Here is an 18786-nt window from a genome sequence, read left to right on the forward strand (position 1 = left end):
GGCTCCCATGGCCTCCTCCTGGTGTGTGATAATTAGCTAGGGTGGCTCACAGTCCACCTACACTCTGGTTTGTTATAAAGGTCATTATTAAGAATGCAAACGAACAGTAGATGAAGTGAAGGCAAGGGGAAGAGGGCACAGAGCCCCATGCCTATTCTGGTGGTCAGGTACTCAGACCTCATCCTTGTCTCTCCAGAGCTCTTGCAGAGCTGGACCTCCAGCCCCTCTTACCTGAGGCCAGTGGGTAAGGTTGAAAGTTCCAACCCTCTAAACTCTTGGTCTTCTGACCAGACCCATCCTGAAACTATCTAGTGGCCCTACCCTAAGTCACCTTGTTAGTGAACAAAGAGCTTAGAACAAGGCAATCACATCATAAGGATGTCCCTTGGGTTTAGGATCACAAGGGCTTAGAACAAGACAATCATATCAATAAGGATATTTCTTGGTTTAGGATCAGAGGGGATTAGGACAAAGATAATCACATTGATAAGGACATCTCATGGATTTAGGATCAGAAAGGCTAAGAACAAGACAATCACATTCATAAGAACATTCCTAGAGTTTTAAGGAATAGGTAAAAGGAACTTAGACTAAATATATCTCATATTTCACATTTTTCATTATGCAGTTAAAAATACTTCCTGATGTCCTTTATGACCTGGCACTTGATCTCTCTTAATGGACATTCTCTGTGCGGTCATTGTTTGCTGTAATGTCACGTAATTCCCAATTAGGCAAAAGGTATCCATCCCAAACTCATTCACCATCTCCACACAATACGTAATCACTACTCCATCTCATACACACTGACAATCTCCATCCCCCACACACACACCTCCAACCATTCTTGCACCAAATCCATCCTATCCTATACACATTCATCATCTTCATCTCATACACACTGAACATCTCCATCCAGTGGGAGACCAACCTCGCACGTGACTGAGTGAACTCCTCTGCTGGGCCATGTGGTGTCAGGCACCCATGCTGCTGGACTGCCCCGCTCTTCTAGGGTTCCAGTGACTGTCTTCTTTGTGCCTGGGCGTGGCTTCCTACAGCCCCATGGGTGGAACTATGCTCACCTGTTCCTTTGTGATATAACCCCTTGTCCTGTTTAGGACAGAATGTTCCATGGAAGTGCCTTGTGTATGACCCCTTCTCTTGCTTTGCCCTTGGGTGTGGCCTACCTAGGTGTCAGTCAGCCTGCTGACAGTGGACATCATGAAGATAGACTCAGCCCCTGAAACCTGACACCTTGCCTCATTTGAATAGCTTCTCCTCAATAAAAGGGGTCAGCACATGCCGGCTCTCTCTCTGTCTTCCTGCCGATGCTTAAGATCAGAGGAGCCTTCACAGCGACCCCAAAGAAAAAGGAATTTGTGTCTTGTGTGGTTATTTTGCACAGCCCAATTAGCTCAGTTTACTGGAGTGACCCTTGAGCCTTTTAGTCTCGAACAGAAACCCGGCACCATCCCACACACATAACATCACACTCTCACACATACTGATCATCTTCATGCAATACACACTCACCATCTCCATCTCCACCCCACACACACACAAGTTCTCTACCCTATACAAACTCATGATCTCCATTCCATACACACTCACCACCTCCATCCCATACATACTCATCTCCATCAAATACACACTATCTCCAGCCCATCTGTGCACACACACACACACACACAGCTTCTCTCCATCCAAGCACATGATCCATCACCCTCCACATTCTTCTCCAGGCTGCATGCAGTTGTGCACACCAGGTAGGCTGAGGCAGAAAGATCACAATTTCAAAATCAGCTTCTGCAATTTAGGAAAGCCCCAAGCAACTTGGTAAGATCCTCTGTCAGACTATAAATAACAAGGTCTATGGCTGTAGCTCAGTGGTAAAGTGCTCCTGGTTTCTATCTCAGCACCCGCACATGCACACCCACACCCACACATATGCTAATCTTCTCCAAGCGGTTTCTCCTATTTCTGCTCACTTCTGTCAGCCACAGCCTACAGCCCCCCAGATAACTCATTCCCCCATGAACAAGGCTCACTCTTCCCTGGGTTTTCCATGCTGAGACTTGACAGTAGTTTATTTTGCTGGCAGAGTTCCATCTTTCTTGGGTCTGCAAGGCTTCCAGTCAGGGGCTGGTGTCTCCAGAAAGGGGCATGAGTTCTCCCAGCTCAGGCTTCAGACACAGGGCACCCCCTCCTTCCTCCTCATGGCCTGATGCTGGAGTAGGTTCACCAAGGCTGAGACTCACACCTGTGCCATCCACAGCCTCCACCAAGTCCTCAGCGCAGCCCACTCATGACCAGGGGTGAGGTCCTTGGCTGCTGCCAGAGAGATGCTCCTAGACCAGCTGTTTCCCCAGGAAGCTCCAGAGGAGGAGCAGGAGCCTGCAGGCTGGGAGTGAGGAGGGTGCACTAGAAGGCCAGGAAAGGAACACTAGCCTGAGTCACTCACCTCCCTGTGCAGCGCCCTCTCCAGCAGCAGAAGAGGGGGGCAATGCTTTTGGAAAGACTGGCCTGCTGCCCTGGAGGCAGATGCCCTGAAGAGCTGCTGTGGGGCTGAAAGGCTGTGTGCTGGTTCAGAAAGGGGCCAAGAGGCCAGAGCACAGGCAGCAAGGCGGCCCCAGCTGAGGTTGAGTGCTCCCTGGGGGCAGCCACTGCCTGGTTGGCCTGGGCAGCTATAGCCCAATGTGTGCTGAGTCACTACTGGTAGAAGCCCTTCCTTTTTCACAGTGTCAGAGGATAAATCATGTACTGATTGTCCTCAATTTCCAATCGACAACATCCCAACGGACTCATTCAGTGAACCTACCTACACCTGGTTCCCTGAACTTCATACTGTGTTGGTTCCCTTTCTCTGTGTTCACCGAAGGCTGGAAAGAGAATGGCACCCCGTGTCACCAGCCTGAGAAGAGATTGAAATTCAAAGTGTGTGTTTCTACCAAAGGAGTGTCTGTTCTGTACAATCATAAAGTTAAAACTTGCTAAGTCCAACCAGTGTTTAAGTAGAGACCATCTGTAGTTACCCCACTGAAGAGAAAAGGACCTCCATCATAGAGGGCTCCCTGCCCAGCATCCATAGGAAAACCCAAGGGAGCAGCCTAGCCAGCACCACGGCTCTCAGGGATCCGCTTAACTCTAAACCAACATCCAGGCAGAGGTGGGGAATGGAAGGAACCCGGAAGAAACTGAGAAAATGAAGACAAAAGAAACTTTCTAGAAACCTGTAGTGAATACCCTCAGAGACACCAGAAGGGTAAGGTTGCTTATAAAAGGGCCATTTAGAAAGCAAAACAGAATTTTTTTAATATGTATTTTTTAGTTGTAGTTGGACACAATACCTTTATATTATTTCTTTATTTTTATGTGGCGTTGAGGATCGAACCCAGGGCCTCGCACGTGCTAGGCAAGCGCTCTACCGCTGAGCCACAACCCCAGCCCCGCAAAACAGAATTTGTTGTTAATCCAAAATATAACCCGGCATGGTAGTGCATGCCTGTAATCCCAGCTACTAGGAGGCTGAGGCAGGAGGCCAGCCTCAGCAATTTAGCTATACCCTATCTCAAAATAAAAGTTAAAAAGAACTGGAGTGTAGCTCAGTGATAGAGCACTTGCCTGGCATGTGCAAGGCCCTGGGTTCCATCCCTAGCACCACACACACCTAACAGTTAACAAAAGGATTGGAATATAAAGGTGTAAAATGTCCTATAGTGTTCAGCAACTTTCTGTTACTATAATAAATAACTAAAATAATCAACTTATCCAGAGAAAAAAATTCCTTTTATTTTAGCTCACAGTTTTGGAAGTTTCAGTCCATGATCAGTTGACCCATATCTTTGGGTCTGTGACCCGGCTCCACGTCCTGGAGCAGGAGTGACTGCCAAGCAAAACCCCCACCTCATGGCAGGAATAAGAAGAGCAAGGAGGGGGCTGGGGTTCTAGAGTCCTCATCCACGACACATCCCCATGACCTGAAGACATTTCACGAGGTCCACTTCTTAAAGGCTCCTCCACTTCCAGCAGAACTCCTTGGGGATCAAGCCTCTAACACTTGGACTTTTGGGGACATTCATGATCCAAACTGTAGCACTCTGCCCCGGCCCCCAAAGTCTGGTGTCCATCTCACCATGCAAACTCACCCAGCTCGCGCTCTGGGGCCCCCAAAGTCTCGACTGTTCCAGCACTGTCCAAAGTCCCAAGTTCACAGTCTCCCCTGAGACTCAAGACACACTCAGCTGTGAGCTCTGTAAAGGTCAAAAAAGAAAGTGACAAATTTACAGGACAGGATGGCAGGACAGGCACAGGTGAACATTTCCACCCCACAGGGAGGAGCTGGGGAGAAAAGAGGACTGCAGCACAGCAAGGTGGCAGCCCAGGAGGCTCTCTTCACACTCTGTACAACTGGTCTGTGTGTCTGGTTTTTATGCAGTTTTGTTACTCTATCTCTGTGGTCTAATTTGAAATCAGGTATTGTGATGTCTCCAACATTGCTTTTTTGGCTTAGAATTGCTTTGACTGTTCTGGGTCTTCTCTTCTTCCAAATATATTTAAAAATTTTTTAAGAATACATTTTTAGTCGTAGATGGACACAATACCTTTATTTTATTTATTTATTTTTATGTGGTACTGAGGACAGAATCCAGTGCCTCACCCGTAGGAGGCAAGTGCTCTACCACTGAACCACAACCCCAGCCAAGGACTGCTTTTTCTAGTTCTGTGAAGAATGTCATTGATACTTTGATGGAGATTGCATTGAATCTGTCTATTGCTTTTGATTGTTTGGCCATTTTAACAATATTAACTCTTCCTATCCATGAACATGGGAGGTCTTTCCATCTTCTTGTGTCTTCTTCAATTTCTTTCATGTTCTATAGTTTCCACGGTAGATGTCTTTTCACCTCTATAAAAATCTGAATAATCAGAATAAATTTGGTTAGATTTATTAGTAGGTATTTTATTTATTTCAGACTATTGTGAATGGGATTGATTTCCTGATTTCTTTCTCAGTAGATTCATTATTGGTGAATCTATTTGGCTATTGAGTTTTTAACATGGATTTTTTAATCTGATACTTTGCTGAAGTTATTTATTAGCTCTAGCAGTCTTTGGTGGAGCCTTTTGGATTTTGTAAGAATAGAATCATATCATCTGCAAACAGCAATAATTTGATTTCTAACCTTTCCTATCTTCATCATTATTATTTCCTTTTCTTGAATAATTTCTCTGGCTAGAATTTCTACCACTATATTGAATAGGAGTAGTAAGAGCAGATATTCTTGTCTTGTTCCTGCTTTTATTTTTTATTTATTTACATAATTAATATATTTATTTATGTATTTATTTATTTATTGGTACTGTGATTTGGACCCAGGGGTGCTTAACCACTGAGCCACATCCTATGTCCATTTTTTGAAGTTTTTGATACAGAATTGATTAGAACCTTGCTAAGTTGCTGAGGCTGGCTTTAATCTTACGCTCCTCCTGCCTCAGCCTCCCAAGCTCCTGGAATTACAGGCATGTGCCATTGTGCCTGGCTGTTGCAGATTTTTAAAAAATCCTCTCAGATTTTCCCCATGCACTGTAATGTTGGCTTTGAGTTTTTCATATATAGCCTTTATGATATTAAGAAATATTAATATCTTAATACATATTAATATTAAGATATATCATTTATTCAGTAGGGCAGGCTGAACAAATGTTAGCTTCAGGGTGGGCTGAATACCAGACCCTCACCTGTCTGGTTCCTAATTACTTGTTTGCCTCAAGGCTGAACACTCAACCCCACTCAAGGCTGAACACTGGATCCCCACCCGTCTAGTGAAACAGAAACCCACATCTGATCCCTGCCCAGTCTGCCTAAAGGCAGAAGACACACCCTTAGCAACTACTGTGTGATCCAATCACTGTATGCCAACAAGGCAGCTTTCAGACCCAGAGACCCCATTAGATTTTGGCTATAAAAACTCTCTCCTGCTGCACCCCCACACACTTTCTCTCCCTCCCCCCCCCCAGTTTGCTCGCTCTCTCTCTCTCTCTCTGTCTCTCTCTCTTTCTCTCTTTCTCTCTCTCTCTTTTCTCTTTCTTCCCTGTTAATCAGACACCACCACAATAAAGACCTCTTGGTTGCTCCGAGTGTCGTGGTCACTTTCCTTTCACCTTCTACTCCTAGATTCTTCAGTGTTTTTATCATTAATAGGTGCTGAATTTTTGTCAAGGCTTTCTCTGCTTCTATTGAGATCACTAAGTGATTTTTGTCTTTAAGTCTAGTTGTGTGATGTTGGGAGCTGCCCTGGATGCAAATGCCCTTAAGTCCTGAAGCACCAGGTTCTGACCAATAATTGCCTGGTCTGGCACAGCAGTGCCAGGTAGTAGTAACTTGGGCATTACCCCACTCAGATAATGAAGCATGACTTCAGATATAGGTGTCACCCGCGGGGGGGCGTTGAGTTCCACTCACCCAATAAAAGGGTTCAGCACATGCTCCTTGTTCTCTTTCTTGCCTGTCTTCCCCCATTTGTGGGAGCTATAGCTGAGGAGCCATCACTGAACCCAAAGAAAAGGTACTTTCTGGTTCTGTGTCTTTATTTATTCCCCAAATTCACTTGGAGTTGCCCTGACTGGTTTAGTCCTGAGATGCGACAGTGTAGTAAATTACATTTATTGATTTGCATGTGTTAAACCATTATTGCATCCCCGGGATAAAAAGAATTTGGTCATGATGTACAATCTTCTTAATATGCTATTGAATACAATTTGCTAATTTTATTAAGGATTTTTGCATCTAAGTTCTTCAGTGATATTGGTCTGTGATTTTCTTTCCTTGATATGTCCTTATCTGTTTTTGGTATGAGCATGATACTGGCTTCATAGAATGAATTTGGAAATGTTCCATCCCTCTTTCATGGAATAATTTGAGGAGTATTGGTGTTAATTCTTCTTTAAAGGTCTGATAGAATTCAGGTAGGAATGCATCTGGTTCTGGGCTTTACTTGTTGGAAGACTTTTTATTAGAGCTTCTATCTCATTGTTAGTTGTTGATCTATTTAGATTTCCTAAATTTTGATTCAAATTTGGCAGGTCACATGTTTCTAAAAATGTGTCCATTTATTCTAGATTTTCCTATTTATTGGATTATAAGTCTTCAAAATAGTCAATGATGATCCTCTGAATTTCTGTAATGTCTGTGGTGATTTCTCCTTTTTCATCTCTAATTTTATTAATTTGTGTTTTCTATTTATTTTGATTTGTTTGACTAAGCTTATCAATTTTGTTTATCTTTTCAAAGAACCAACTCTTCATTTCATTGATTCTTTGTATTTTTTTATTCTCTATTTCATGGATTTTGGCTCTGATCTCAATTTTTTTCCTTTCTTTTACTGGTTTTGGAATAGGTTTGTCATTGTTATTCAAATATTTTGAGATTCATAATTAGATTGTTTATTTTGTCTCTTTCTGATTTTATTATGTAGGCACTCATAACTATAAACTTTCCTCTTAGAACAACCATCTTAGTGTCCCAGAAGTTCTGCTATGTTGTATCACTATTTTTATTTGATTCTAAGAATCTTTTCATTTCTCTCCTTATTTATTCTGTCATCTGTATTTTTCAATCTCCATGTTTTTATATAATTTCTTTGGGGGTTTTTGGTGTTCATTTCTAATTTTGTTCCATTATAATATGATAAGATGCAATGAATTATATAATTTTTTTGTATTTGCTAAGAGTTGCTTTGTGTCCTGAAACATAGTCTATTTTTGAGAATGTTTTATGAGCCACTGAGAAAACAGTATATTCAGCTGTTTTGGGATGAACTATTCTATAGATACCTGTTAAATCCATTTGATTTATATGGAATTATATTTATATTTTTCAGGTCCAAAGAACCTTTACTGAATTTATGACTGGATGACCTATCTACTGGTGAAAGAGGTGTGTTTAAATCACCCAGTATTTTTTTTACTGTACTGGGAATCATTTGAGTCTTTAATTCAAGTTGTGTCTGTTCTATGCAATTAAGTGCACCAACATTTGGGGCATAAATATTTACTATCATTATACCTGAATTTTCCCTTCACTGGCATTAAGTGACCTTCTTTGTCTCTTCTGAATAACTTTGGCTTGAAGTATGCTTTGTCAGTGTTCTAATTTAGATGTGAGGTGTCCCCCAAAAGCTCCTGTGAGACAATGCAAGAAGGTTTGGAGGAGAAATTATTGTGTTACAAGAGCTTTACACACCCTGGGTTCAATCTCCAGCGAAAGAAAGAAAGAAAGAGAGAGAGAGAGAGAGAGAGAAAGGAAGGAAGGAAGGAAGGAAGGAAGGAAGGAAGGAAGGAAGGAAGGAAGGAAGGAAGGAAGGAAGGCGGCCTGGGGATGTGGCTCAAGTGGTAGAGCGCTCGCCTGGCATGTGCGGGGCACTGGGTTCGATCCTCAGCACCACATAAAAATAAAATAAAGATGTTGTGTCCACTGAAAAAAATGAAAAATAATTATTAAAAAATTCTCTCTCTCTCTCCTCTCTCTCTCTCTCTCTCTCTCTCTCTTAAAAAAAAGAAAGAGAGAAAGAAAGAAAGAAGGCTGGGGATATAGCTCAGTTGGTAGAGTGCTTGCCTTGCCTTAATAAGGCCCTGGGTTCAATCCCCAGCACCATAAAAACAAACAAGAGCCTTGCCTTACCTAAACTGAATTAATGCCCTGACAGGATTAATTGAGTGGTAACTGATGGTAGTTAGGGTATGGCTGGAGGAGGTAGGTCAAAGGGTGTGCCTTTGGAGTATATATTTTGCATCTGGTAAGTAGAGTCAGTCCACTGAAAAAAAATGAAAAATAATTATTAAAAAATTCTCTCTCTCTCTCTCTCTCTCTCTCTCTCTCTCTCCTTTCTGCTCAGCATGTGAGCTGCTTCCCTCTACCACATTCTTCCACAATGATGTTCTGCCTTACCTCGACCCCTAAGAAATGGAGCCAGCCGTCTATGGACTGAGACCTCTGAAACCATGAGCCCCCAAATAAACTTTTCCTCCTGTGAAATTGTTCCTGTCAGGTCTTTTGGTCATGGCAGTGAAAAAGATGACCAAAATAGTAAAATATGAGCGTAACAACTCCTGCTTGTTTGCAGGGTTCATTTGCAAGATATATCAATTTCCACCCTCTCACTTTCAGCCCGAGGCTCTCTTTGCCTATAAGGTAACAATATATAGTTGTTGTATTCCATTCTTCCAGCCTATGTTGATTAATTGAAGAGTTCAGACCATCATGGCACACCATCTCAGGTGTGGTGTGGGGTCACAGGCACAGTAAGAGAAATGGCATATTTGCATTACACCGCCCAATCAGTGTGCAACGCCACACAGTCCCCTCATATGCTCAGATGTACATAGCTCACACCACAGCCCATGGACGGCTCGCAACACTCAAGGTTTGGAAATTTTCCAAAAGAGGTTATTTATGCCATTTGCCTACATCTCACACTCCTCTTCAATTCCAATGATTTTTAAATTTGGTCTCTTAATATTGTCCTAGAGTTCTTCTGGTCATGGTTCTTATTTTCTTTTCTTCAGTACTGTCTGAATGTTCAAGGCCAGCCACTTTGTCCTCCAGCTCTGAGATTCTGTTGATCTACTCTATTAGACTTTCAACTGAACTTTTTGTTTGATTTACTGTGTCTTTAATTTCTAAGAATTCTGTTTGGTTATTTTCAATATCTCTATCTCCTTATTAAATTTCTCATTCATATTCTGTACTAACTTCCTTAATTCATTCAGTTGTTCTGTGTTCTCTTGGAGTTCCTTGATAATTTTTACAATCATTCTTTCAAATTCTTTCTCTGATATTTTTTCCACTTCAATATCTTTAGTCAGTTTCTGGTCAATTATAAACTTTAGGAGGCACCATTTTACCTTGGTTTTTCATCTTTTACATTCCTGTGTTGGGTTTTATATATATCTGTTAGGATGGATTTCTCCTTCATTCTTGGGGGGATACTTTTTTGGGCACAGCTTTCTTTTGCCAAAGTGTCCTGAGTAATCTAGATTGAGATCCCTTGTACGTATTATATCCATGGTCTTTGTGTTGATTCTCTCATTTTGCTATAGGAGTGGATGTCTGTGAGTGGGACCTGGAGTGCCCCAGAAACATTCCTACTTGAGGCTTAGTCATTAGATTGGGAGGGTTGTCTCTTATGTTCTTTGCATTAAAGTATAGCTGATGTTTGAGTGTGGTTAATTTGTGTGTGGAGTAAGATTACTGTCTTTTGGCTAGATTTGGTTTAGCAGAAGAATATCTATCCTGGGAACTTGTATCATCCCTGTAGATTCTCACCACCTCACAGAAAAGGGGGAAACAAATAGTAACAACTGAAGCAAACAATATACAGCATTAAGATAAATGCCTGGTGACTGCTATGACATCTACAACACTGATCATCACAAAAATAGGAATGGTGGTGTCAGCAGTTGACAACAACAAAAGCAACAAGTAGTCATGAACTAAATCTGGCACACAAAGTAAACAGCAGGTGTCAACGACGTCATCCACAGAACTAATAAGTGCAACAACATAAATGGTGAGGGCAGGAATTACAAAAAGCAAATAGAAATAATGGTAAAAATACAGTTCATTAAGAGAAACAATGTGAAGGAGGGTAGAAGAAAGTTTAGAGTGTTCAAAATGTGAACGGAAATAATGCAGAAGAGATGTACAAGTGATGGCTGTAAAGAAGGAGAGGGAGATTAAAAAAAAAAAGTAAAGGGAGCAAGAAAGAGAAAACAACAGAATGGATGTTAGTGAGAGAAGACCGGAGAGGAAGAGAAATGGTAGAAACAAACAAAAACAAAAGTAAAAAACCCCCAAAAGCCCTATTCTTGAAAGACAAGGAAAAATACCTATTGTAAAAAGTGCTAAAAATTAGAAAAAAAGAAGCAAATATGTATATATATGCATGTCTGAAAACCAATCAGCATGGCAAGAACACCAAAAAATAAATAAATGAATAAATAAAATAAAAAAGGAAAAAAATTCTTTATGAAAAATGAAAGACTTGTTTCTACTGAGGTGGACACAATTGGATGGTCCCTGCCTATGCCTGACTGCCCTTCTTTCTGTTTCTTATTTGCTATGGAGAGAAAGGGAGAGGAGAGCGCAGGCAAGGGTCTGGACATTGTTAACCCCTACCTCTTTTTGTGTTGCTCACTGAGCTGCCAGTTGGAGTGGCCTAAGAGTGAAGCTCTTAGCTTCTCTTCTCCTGAGTATGAGGTAGGATGGGATGAGAAGTATTGTCAGTTGAAGTTTTCTCCAAAGAGACCAGATCAGTGCACTCCCAGGGTGCAGCTGCTGCAAGTCCCAAGAGGGAAGTTCTGGTGATAGGGATCAGGACTAATCAGCCTTTGGGACCTTTGGGTGGTATCTGTTCTGGAGAGGTTAGACCAACCCACCTTAGGCCTTCACAGATGCCGGGCTCTGCTGGGAGTCTGGATCTCAGGAGCTCCTGCGGGTTCTACCTGAGGGACAGGTGAGCCACTCCTCTCAGGTCCCACACGGTACTGCCCAAGACGCAGTCTTCCCAGGCTTAGTCCCTGAGCGTATGTCCCATCAACAGGTCTGGGTTCCCGGCCCTCTTCAGCTGGTCACCTGAGCCCCCAGGCTCCAAGGGAAAGTGAGCTGCACTCTCCTCCTTTCTGACTCGCGCTCCCCTGGGTACAGTCTTCTCTGTGCCGCGTCACTTGTGTTCTGCTAGGTACACCCGAGGCCACATTGTAGGCGCTTGCCAGGACAACAGGGCAGTGTTGGCTACGCGCTTCCAGCTCCCGCAGCAAGCTGCAGCGAGGCTCCTGGCTCCACTCTCTGCAGCAGGTTGGGAAACAGGGCGCGTGGCCAACCAGTTTACTGTGCCGCCTCTGGATCCCGCGTCCAGGCTGCTGTGGGATCTGTAGGTTTTCCTGTGCCAGATCTGTCCATTGTGCTTCTCTCCGTGGTCCCCTCACCTTGGTGAACCAGCCTTGCTGCTGCTGCAACCAGCTCGGCCCCAATGTGCTCTTTCTTACTTGAGGGGGTGGGGTACTGGGGATCGAACTCAGGGGCACTAACCACTGAGCCACATCCCCAGCCCTTTTCTGTATTTTATCTAGAGACAGGGTCTCTCTTTTGCTGCGGCTGGCTTTGAACTCATGATCCTCCTGCCTCAGCCTCCTGAACCTCTGAGATTACAGACATGTGCCACTGCCCCCAACGTGCTCTTTCTTGTTCTTGGTTTAATGCACCGAATTTCTGAGTCTCTAAGAGACTGACTGTCTGATATTGAATTTGAGTGAATTCCCTCTTTCACCCACCTCACTGAGAGCAACACTCCCCCTGCTTGGATCCCCAGCCATGGAGCCACTGGAAACGCAGCCTCCCTCTAGCCTGCCATCTTGAATCCCCTCAAAACCTGTCACTCAAAAGCTTAGCCTCCCATGAAGTCTCAGGACATGGACAAATACAGTCAAGTTCTTTGCCATGGTGCAATGCAGGTGGCCTTCCCAATCCAGCTCCCAATGGAATCCTCACTTCCATCTGAAATCTCAGGAATGTGGCCTCTGCTGTTCATATTACTATCAGCATTCTGGTCTTATGAGCCCTCCACCAGAATCTTGATAAAGCTCTGATAGCAGCATTCCAGGCTTTCTCTAGTTCACGCCTTCCAACTTTTCTAAATTCCTCCTGAAAACCAGTTCCAAAGGCTCTTCCACAGCATCAGGCGTATAGTAATCACAAGGCCCCACTTCCTGGTATGAGTTTTCTGCTTTAGTCAGCTCTCCATCACTATACTGCAATGCCTAAGATAATTAGCTGGTAAGAGAAAAGGTCTATTCTGACTCACAATTTTAGTGGTTTTGATTTTAGAGGTTTCTGTTGGATCCATGGCTTTGGTCCTTTGGAGAGTTGGCCCATCACAGCAGGAGCCCAGGGGGGAACAAAGCTTCTTGCCTCATGGCTGGCACATACAGGAGCCTACGAGGGAGCCAGGGCCCCATGGTCCTTTCAAGAGTAGCCCTAGTGACCACAGACCACCCATCAGTTCCCACCTCCTCTTAGCACTGCCACCCTGGGTACAAAGCCTTCAGAGCATAGGCTTCTGGGGAACATTAGGCAGAAAAAAGATAGATGCAGGAAAATAACAAAGAGAATGGAGGGTTGAGACCCAGAGTCCAGGCTTCCAGTAGCAGGAGTCCAACCGTGCAGAACAGAGAAAACAAGAAGAGAATCACTGGAGAAATAAAATAAGATAGCCCTCCCAGAACCGACCCTGCAGTTCCAGAGTGAAGGGTTCCCTTGAAAGCCAGCTGAGGGAATCAGACACTCACTGAAACACTGAGAGCACGGCTCACATTCCAAGGTGGGATGGAAAGACCAGAATCCACAGCCACAGTCCCACCTCTGACGCACAGGATGGCATCCTCGACTCCGAGGCAGCCTCTCCAGCACTGCTGGCAGAGGGAGGAATGGGGCGTAGGTGGCAACAGGGAACAGAGGTGACTGGCCCACAGAGGTAGGTCCTCTGGCAAGTGCAGGACAGTGGCCTCAGGGAGGACACACTGGGGCAGACCCAGGGCAGCTGTGTGCAGGGACTTGAGAGGAGAGAAAGGAGGCCCAGGACTGACTGCAGAGGTCACATCCAGAGACACAAGGATATGGTGGCACGAGGAAGAAACCCTGAACCTCCCAGCACCCTGGAGCTCAGTGAAAAAATGGTTTCCCTCTGTCAAAACCTGGGATGACATCCTGTCCGTTAGCTGCTCATGTTGAGGGAAAGGGGAAGAAAACCATAGTGGGAAGCAATTCAGAGCTGCTGGGGAGAACATTCAGACTCACCAATAGGGACAGTGACGACACTCTCCACAGACACCCCAGCTCCAGGAGAGGCCATACTGGAGCCCTGGGAAGACAGCTAGCCTGGCTGAGGGAGCCAGAGGCAGGCAGGCACAGGGGCGCCTTCCCACCACTGCTGTGGGCCTAAGTGCAGGGCAGCAGGCAGAAGCTGGGACAGTTTCAAACCCATACACCCCACAGTATGAGTTTGACTTAGGATTGTGGGGAGGATCTTCAGGAGAAAGGACTTCAGGTTAAGGACCTTCAGGAGGAAGCCCTTCTGGAGGGAGGATCTTCAGGAAGCAGGATTTATGGAAGGAGGATATTCAGGAGGCAGGAACTTCAGGAGGGAGGACTTCCTCAGCAATGGTTGGAACACACAGGCCTCGCAGGACAGCTTAATGAATGCGAATGCCTTCTTGCCAAATGAGGACACTTGCTGTGGGGCAAGTGGTGCTATAGCAGAACATGAAGCTTCATCCCAAACAGCAGTGCTGGGAAGCAGGACCTCCTGGAGGTGATGGATCAGTGCCATTACTGCAGGTCCATGCATGGTGGCATGGGACCCAGGAAGAGACAGCACAGCTTTAATGGTCAATTTGAATTGTCAACTTGATTGGATTAAGATTACCAATGATTAAGAGGTTTATGGGTGTGTCAATGAGGGTGTGTCTAGGAATGATTGGCATGTGGGATAACCAACTGAAATGGAGACCCTCCCTGGTGGGCAGCACCAACCAATGGAATAATGGTGTGGATGGAACAAAGATTGGAAGAACAAGGAAACAGCAATAAATGCAAGCTCCATTCTTCTTGAATGCATTCTTGATTGCTGCTGCAATCGTCTGAGGATATCAGACTCTCCCTCCTTCACTCTTTCAAAGTGGGCCCTGCCAGTGATTGTCCAAAAGCCTTTGGTCTCAGACTAGGGTAGCACCGTGGATCCCTCTTGTTCTGGGGCTTCAGCCTCTTGGACTGCGCAGCTACTGGTTCTCCCAGCTCTCCAGCCTGCAGACGGCCATTGTAGACTATGCAGCTTCTGGTCGTGTAAGCCAACCTAATAAGTCCTCCTTTTATAATCACACTTCCTGTTGATTCTGTTCCTCTAGAGAACCCTAGTACAATGGCCTTCCTTGCTCTCTTGTTCTTCTGCCTTCTGTCCAGGGTGGCTCAGCTCCACAGCTCTGGCCAGCAACCTGGGACTTCCCAGCCTTCAGAATCAGGAGCCCATGTAACCTCTCTAGTGTATAAGTTTCCCAGCCTCAGCTGTTCTGTTGTGGCAACAGAAAATGGACAGAGACAGGACTGGGGATGTGGCTCAAGCGGTAATGCGCTCGCCTGGCATGCGCGGGGCGCTGGGTTCGATCCTCAACACCACATAAAAATAAAATAAAGATGTTGTGTCCACTGAAAACTAAAAAATAAATATTAAAAAAATTCTCTCTCTCTCTTTAAAAAAAAGAAAAAAAGAAAATGGACAGAGACAGTGATGTCTAGAGCCTGGGTAATGAACTCCTAAAAATCAATCCAAAATTTTAAAAAGCAATTTTTTTAAAAGCTAGAGGATAGGAGCACAAAATATGCTGAATAGTCAGGAAAGGCACTTATTAGCAATCGTGGGGATGCAAATTAGGGATGAGACAACACCTCACAGCACTGAGAGCAGCACAGCACTGGGAGGCAGGGGGTGGCACCCTATGCCCATGGGTATAAGCAGCATACACCTGCACTGTTGAACCTTCACTGTGCACTGCAACTCTGCAGTGCCCACAGAGCCCAGTATATATACCCCAGCCACATCTAGGCCTAGGGCCCAGGTGAGCTAGAAGGCAGATGCTTACTGTTTTCTTTGGCTGTAACACATTGCCTGAAGCTGGGTGCTTTGTACAAAAAGGCAGGTTACTTGGCTCACAATTTGGGAGGTGATATGGGGTAGCATCTGCTGGGTTCTTGTGCCTCATACCAACATAGCAGATGGCATCATGGTGGGGTGTGAGAGGGAGAGCCCTCTTGGCCAGACAGGAGCAAGAGACAGGGAGACCAGGCTTGATATTCTTATAGAGGCCAGCTCCCATCTGAGGGTAAGGAGCCCCCGTGACCTCAGGACCTTTCACTAACCCCAGCTCTTAAAGTTCCCACACCTCTTTCTACTGCCACCCTGGGGACAGAGCTTCCCATACAGGAACCTTTGGGGGACATGGATTTTCACTGCAGTACCAATTATGATAGTGAAAAAGGAAATGTGTTGAAAGCCCCTCCACAGGGGACACCCAACAATGGGAGGCACTACATCAGAAGGAGTGAGCCAGTGACCAGTGTCGGTCACACGTACCACACAAGACTCGAAAATGCATGTCAAGTACAAAAAGCATATTCAAAAGATTAAATGTGGTGTACTGCACTCTCATGTGTTTGATGGGCAAAAAAATGCCAGGTACCATGTGTGGGCACACTCAATTACACAGAGCCCAGAAACAGGCCTGGGACGGTGCACACCACCACATCAAGTGTGCGGTAACTGCAGGTGGGGAAAGAGTGCAGGGAAGCTCAGGCTATTTACATCTTTAAAGATAGAAGACACATGGACCAAGTGAGGGAAAGAAAATCAAACTTTGAATTTTAAATGTCTGAATTTTAATGACAGTGCCAACAGGTGGCTGCAGGCACCTATGTCACATCATCATGCACTACATGCTCAACATCCGTCCTAACTCAAAACCAGGAAGCCTGTGTGCAAGAGGCTGTTCTAGGCTGGTGGTCAGCAGCCACTGGCCCCACGTGGTTTGCATTGTGCAAAATATAGCTGGTTCACAGGCAGTGTGCTCTGCATGCATCATAGGACCGCATTTCCAGGGTCTGAATGAGACAAAGAAGGTGAAGGCTCTCTGCTTCCTCCAGGTACCCCAGGTCAGGGCCTGAGCCAGGAGAGGCAGTGCAGACAGGCACGCTGGCATTCCTGGCACCGGGCAGTGCTGGCTATGACTGACAGCCTCTGGTGAATACAGTGAGTGAGATCATTCTGCAGACAGTGCTGAGATGAAGGGCTTGGTGATATATGTGGGCAGAACTCCACGGTGGGTGGGCTAGGGCCAACCAGTCATCTGAGAAGGACCATGTCGAGTTTAGAGAAGGCTGCATTTGGGACCCTGAGCACAGAAGGGTGGACAGTCAGCAGGCAGCAGCAGCAGGATGTGTCTGGAGGGAGATCAAGTCTGTCCCACTGCCCACCTGCTGTCTGGGTTATGAACTCCCGCACACACCACCCAGGGCAGAGCGTCACTCCTGCCTTGTCTCAGACTCCAGGAGAGCAACTGAGCTCCTGGTGCATGCAGCAAGACTCAGGCCAGCACCACAGAGCACAGAGGCAGGCCCTAAGCCCAATCTTCCTCCAGGAAGTGACTGCTTTTAGGATAAGGTTTGGCACACAGGGCCCCAGTGGTATGCCCTCCTGACCATTAGCTGTGAGGAGCTGATGTCCAGGGCACACGTGCCACATAGGAAGATCCCAGGGGCTCCTGCCGGGTCCTCTGTAAGAGGTACCCTCACCTTTATCTGGTGACAAGCACCTAAGGGCACTGCTGCTTGGGCCTAGAGAGGCTTCAGAGCCTTCCCATTCCCAGCCCAGCCTTGAGGAATGGAAAGGGATGGCAGGGAAGGAGAGTGGGCGCCAGCAGGAGCAGCAGCATGTGTGGGTGGGCGCGCAGTGGCGGGTGAGCTTCAGTGTGGGAGAGCGCGAAGTCACGCACTTAAGGAAAAAATAACCTGAGTTATGCTTACCAAAGCAAGAGGACTGTCACCAGCAAGTGTCCAAGACCCTCCCCCAGGGTCGTTCCTATTCCCCTGGGGTGGGGGACAAATATGTGGCCTTGTGGCAAAGGGATCTGGAGACTGGGAATCTGAGTGACAGTGACCTCCCCTGGGCGCTCCTACCATGAACAGGTGGGGCTGCCTCTGAGCTTCTGCTCTGCCGGAGGCTGGTGGGTGTGAGAGGGGGGCCCGGGCCCCAGGCATCCCGGCCTAGGGGAGCAGCCCTTCCAGAGCAGCTCTGGCCCAAGCCTTCTGCCCAGTGGAGCCTGCCTAGATGGAATGGCAGTCCCTGGAAGGCCTGAGGGGTCCTTCTGGAGAGGCGAGGGATGGACACTCTGATCTGCAGAATATTCCATTTATTTGTGGCCATCTGGAAAACATGGCGATTAAGCCAAACATAATTTATTTTCAGAAAGGTTTCCCCCTCATATGACTGCTTTTAATATTTCTTCCTTTTTAGACCCCTCATCTGGCATGTCTATTCAGGTCTGTGGACGACCATTGTCTGACATGCACTGGACTCATCAGCCTGCACCTCTGGTCTCAGGAGTCCTTCCAGCACCCCGGCCAGAGGGAGGGTTCTTCCTGGGGGAGAGGCACTTTGCCCATTCCTACACTGGTGGGAGCAGAAGTCTGACTCTCCTGCTCAGGACGGGGGACAGCTGCGGTGAGCGCTCAGGTAAATGAACACATTATGTGCTGCCAGAACAAAGATATTTCGGACCACGAATAAATTGGTGTGCTCTCAGAAAGCCTGTGCCTTGTCAGGGTAGGCCCATTCGCCCCAGGCATCCCATCAACCACCTCCTGCTGCAAGCATCCTGCAGGATCCCCATGTGCATCCCACCCCCCGCCACTCATCTCCTGATTCCCACCTCCACATCCCAGCACCTGAATCCCACTTCCTGCTTATCATCTCCTGCATTCTACCTCCTGCATCCCACTCCCTGCCTCCAACCTTTTGCCTCCAACCTTTTGCCTCCCTCCTCCTGCCTCCCACCTTCTGCATCCCTCCTCCTGCATCCCACCTCCTGCCTCCCTCCTCCTGCATCCCACCTCCTGCCTCCCTCCTCCTGCATCCCTCCTCCTGCTCCCCACTCCTCCCGCTCCTCCTGCCCTCCTCATCCCTC

General features: G+C 46.2%; 1 long non-coding RNA gene across 1 annotated transcript in view; it reads left to right on the forward strand.

Moving 5' to 3' along the window:
- The first annotated feature begins 6004 nt into the window (after positions 1-6004).
- The window catches only part of LOC125610879, a 23048-nt gene continuing 10266 nt past the window's right edge, over positions 6005-18786 (forward strand). Inside the window, exons 1-3 of the long non-coding RNA XR_007340928.1 lie at positions 6005-6566; positions 7881-7936; positions 18117-18335. This is a non-coding gene — a long non-coding RNA (uncharacterized LOC125610879). The remainder of the gene's footprint in view (positions 6567-7880; positions 7937-18116; positions 18336-18786) is intronic.

The sequence above is a fragment of the Marmota marmota genome, unplaced genomic scaffold, assembly GCF_001458135.2.
Source record: "Marmota marmota marmota unplaced genomic scaffold, marMar, whole genome shotgun sequence".
NCBI lineage: Eukaryota > Metazoa > Chordata > Mammalia > Rodentia > Sciuridae > Marmota > Marmota marmota.